This window comes from Cornus florida, unplaced genomic scaffold (genome assembly GCF_030987335.1).
Source record: "Cornus florida cultivar Cherokee Brave unplaced genomic scaffold, ASM3098733v1 CherokeeBrave_3.0.0_Hap2_Chr05, whole genome shotgun sequence".
Classification (NCBI taxonomy): domain Eukaryota; kingdom Viridiplantae; phylum Streptophyta; class Magnoliopsida; order Cornales; family Cornaceae; genus Cornus; species Cornus florida.
In genome coordinates, this window is record NW_026775575.1 from 37,111,760 (window position 1) to 37,116,561 (window position 4,802).

The window sequence follows — 4,802 nt, forward strand, 5'->3', positions numbered from 1 at the left end:
TATAATATTAATTAGGGATTATTACATATAAATGAACTTAGTGGCCCATTTTTATCCATACTTTGAGTCAAAGTCAATAATTTCTCTAAAATGTGTTTGACCCAAAAGCTGATGTGGCACATGAAAAAATACTGTTTCATATTTCTGTTACCTAAAATACCCTTCTTCCTATTTTATGTGTTGCCTAAAATGTCCTTTTGCGAAGGTACCACTTTTTTTTCCAAAGGTACCACATTTTTGGACTGAAGGTACCACTTTTTGGCGTGCAAGTACCATGTTTTCTAAACACTTGTTTAGCTAGATTGGAGAATATTTTGTGTTATTCATGACTTTAACGGAGCTGTTTACGGATGTAATGTGTAACCTAATAAGCAGTGTGGGGTTTAATACCATTTTCAATTGCAAAAATACTTGTTTTTGGCGTCGAGGTACCATGTTTTCTAAACACTCTAGCTAGCTTGGAAAATATTTTGTGTTATTCATAGCCCTAATGGAGCTATTTATTGATCCACTGTGCAACCTAATTAGCGGTGTAGGGTGTAATACCATTTTCAATTGCAAAAATAAGTCTCTTTTGCGAAGGTACCACTTTTTTTCCAAAGGTACCACGTTTTTAGACTGAAGGTACCACTTTTTGGCGTCCAAGTATTATGTTTTCTAAACACTCGTTTAGCTAGATTGGAGAATATTTTGTGTTATTCATGGCATTAATGGAGCTGTTTATAGATGTAATGTGCAACCTCAATAGCGGTGTGGAGTTTAATACCATTTTCAATTGCAAAAAAAAGTCCTTTTTTTTGGCATCGAGGTACCATGTTTTCTAAACACTCTAGCTAGCTTAGAGAATATTTTGTGTTATTCATAGCCTTAATGGAGCTATTTATTGATCAAATGTGCAACTTAATTAGCGGTGCGTGGTGTAATACCATTTTCAATTGCAAAAATAAGTACCTTTTGAGAAGGTACCACTTTTTTTCCAAAGGTACTACGTTTTTGAACTGAAGGTACCACTTTTTGACATCCAGGTACCATGTTTTCTAAACACTCGCTTAGCTAGATTGGAGAATATTTTGTATTATTCATTGCGTTAAAAAAGCTATTTATGGATGTAATGTGCAACCTAATTAGCGGTATGGGGTTTAATATCATTTTCAATTGTAAAAATAAGTCTTTTTTTTTTTGGCGTCGAGGTACCATGTTTTCTAAACACTCTAGCTAGCTTTGAGAATATTTCGTGTTATTCATAGCCCTAATGGAGCTATTTATTAATCCAATGTACAACTTAATTAGCCAACAAGCTACCAGGTACCATGTTTTCTAAACACTCGCTTAGCTAGATTGGAGAATATTTTGTATTATTCATTGCGTTAATGGAGCTGTTTATGGATGTAATATGCAACCTAATTAGCGGTGTGGGATTTAATACCATTTTCAATTGCAAAAATAAGTCTCTTTTTTTGGCGTCGAGGTACCATGTTTTCTAAACACTCTAGCTAGCTTTGAGAATATTTTGTGTTATTTATGGCCCTAATAGAGCTATTTATTGATCCAATGTGCAACTTAATTAGCCAACAAGCTACCATTCACATCATGGAAGCTCACTATTTCCATCTTAATCCATCAAGGCTTATAAAATGTAATTTCCTCGACTTTTGATATAATTTTTGCTGTAGAGTAATTTCTTAGTGTAACTTAGTTGTTAGTACTATAACTCAATGTTCATTTGCACTTTTCCATGTTATATATTCTGCACGGTTAGTGAAAATTTTTCAAAGGCCATTTGTTGGTAGGAATCAGTGATTTTTATTATTATTATTTTTTGAAGTTGTCTTTTGTCTCTTAATATCAAATATATATATATATCTAGTACAAATCTATTAATTCTTTCATAGTTGTATTAATTGGGCAAATTTTTTTTTTTTTCATGTTACCCATAATAGTGCTGTCTTTTTGGGCGAATTATAAATTTTTTTTTAATTTTGATGATTCTTTTTAAAATTATTATTATTCAAAGTTTCGAATTGTATATTTTTATATTGCTTTTGTTCCTTATTATTATTATACAATGCCTTAATATCTTAATTTTTATTGCATGTGACAATTATAGAGACAAAGTGGTTCTTTTGTTCCAACTACACACAAAGACACAGAGAATGCATGTCCATCAAATACACAAATAAGAGGACTCTCACTAGGACCACACAAAGGAAAAGGGCCACAAAATGGTTTACCACATAACAAGGAAATACATACCTATATTTACCCAATTGGGAGCTAGAGGATGTGGGATAGGAAGATCTCAAAATCCAAAAAGTACTTGAAATGATGTGGGATATGGGACATATGTAATGTTGAACTGTGTCATTTTTTTTGCTGCTATTTTGCAATCTGTTGGTGTGAGCTATTTTTCTACTTTTAAAGAAGAACAGCTGTGCAACTTTTTATTGTGGATTAGGTTGGTATGTTTTTGCAACCATTGTATGGCATATTATACTGGCATCTACCTTAAATGGAATGAAATGAAGTTCTCTTTTGCATTGGGTTTTTATGAATTAATATTGTATGGCTTATTATATTAGAGCCTTACTAAATTTTCTTCGACTATTACATGAATGTAGTATCAAAAATATTTCATTCCAAAATTGAAGCAGTTGAATGAATAAGGGTAGTTTTGTAACTCTGCAATGGTCAATAAAGTTAAAAATGTCATTTCAGCCATTGTAAAGGGCAAAATTGACCTTCTACCCATTTATCCATCCTGACATCAGCACTAAACATCTATTACTTAAAGGCAGGGGGTAAGTTGATACGTATGGTATTACACCCTACACCGCTAATTAGGTTGCACAGTGGATCAATAAATAGCTCCATTAGGGTTATGAATAACACAAAATATTCTCCAAGCTAGCTAGAGTATTTAGAAAACATAGTACCTCGACGCAAAAAAAAAATAAAAAATAAAAAATAAAATAAAATAAAAAAAAGGACTTATTTTTACAATTGAAAATAGTATTAAACTCCACACTGCTAATGAGGTTACACATTACATCCATAAGCAGCTCTATTAATGCCATGAATAACATAAAATATTCTCCAATCTAGCTAAACGAGTGTTTAGAAAATATGGTACCTGGAGGCCAAAAAGTGGTACGTTCAGTCCAAAAACGTTGTACCTTTGGAAAAAAAGCGGTACCTTCGCAAAAGGGACTAATTTTTGAAAATGGTATTATACCCTACACCGCTAATTAGGTTGTACAGTGGATCAATAAATAGCTCCATTAGGACCATAAATAACACAAAATATTCTCCAAGCTAACTAGAGTGTTTAGAAAATATGGTACCTCGACGCCAAAAAAATGGACTTATTTTTGCAATTGAAAATGGTATTAAATCCCACACCGCTAATTAGGTTGCACATTATATCCATAAACAGCTTCATTAACGCCATGAGTAACACAAAATATTCTCCAATCTAGCTAAACGAGTGTTTAAAATATGGTACCTGGATGCCAAAAAGTGGTACCTTCAATCCAAAAATGTGGTACCCTTGGAAAAAAAAGTGGTACCTTCGCAAAAGGGCATTTTAGGCAACACATAAAATAGGAAGAAGGGTATTTTAGGCAGCAGAAATATGAAACAGTATTTTTTCATGTGCCACCTCAGCTTTTGGGTCAAACACATTTTAGAGAAATTATTGACTTTGACTCAATGTATGGGTAAATATGGGTCACTAAGTCCATTTATATGTAATAATCCCTATTAATTAACCACAAATATCTTCATTGCACGATACGTTAAGATTGAATCATCCCCAAAAAAAGATTCATACATTCAATATAAATATAAATAAATAAATATATATATATATATATATATATATATATATATATCCAAAAAAACAAACACAGAAAATAAGCGGATAGAGATCGAAATTAAAGGACCCCAAAGCCAGCATCATCGATTAATTGAAGAAAAACCCTTCTCATCCCCTTTCTGATCCAACAATTCATCAAGTTTCTTCTTCAATCTGATCTTCTCCTTGATCTCGTCTTTGAGCGGCATTGTAATCCAGAGAACGCCATGGTTCACCTCCGCCTTCAACTGCTCCACATCACAGTCCGGACACTCTTCAATGGTGCCTTCTTCCCTCATACTTTATTTCTCTCTTCTCGTTCACCCAAATTTTCACATGGATCTTGGCACACATGTAGCTGTCATCCACCACTTTCCACTCAAGATCAATCACTCCTGCATATATATAACAATACACATATGAAATGTACGTATGTATGTATACAGATGATATAGATTGTAAAGGAAACAGTACTACTGTAGAAGATTAAGTGAGAAGATGACCTTCTTCATTGGAGGGATGACCTGTACATAACGAGTGAGCGCCGGCGGACAGAGAAAAATCGGTGAGGCAGTGGTGGTGGTGGAGGCGGCGGAGGGAATTGGAAAACAATGAAGCGGTGGTGAGTGTCTTGAAGACGCCATTGATGGAGCTTTTCTTTTCTAGGGTTTCTGAATAGAGAAAGAGCTTTTCATGGACTTGAAATGGTTTTTCAATTAAGTTTTAGGTCACAATGTAGTGTGGGCGTTACAGGGGACCTTGTTCCGATTGAGTAGGGAGTTGTGTGTTGGTATAATTTAAAATATTTAGTACATTATACATAATATTGGAGCAGTCTTATCCATTATAATTAATTAAGTAGTATTATAACCAGAAGGTTCGGTACTAATAGGAGTGACATATAAATAATATTGGAGCAGCCTCATCTGAGGCTGCTCCAATATTATTT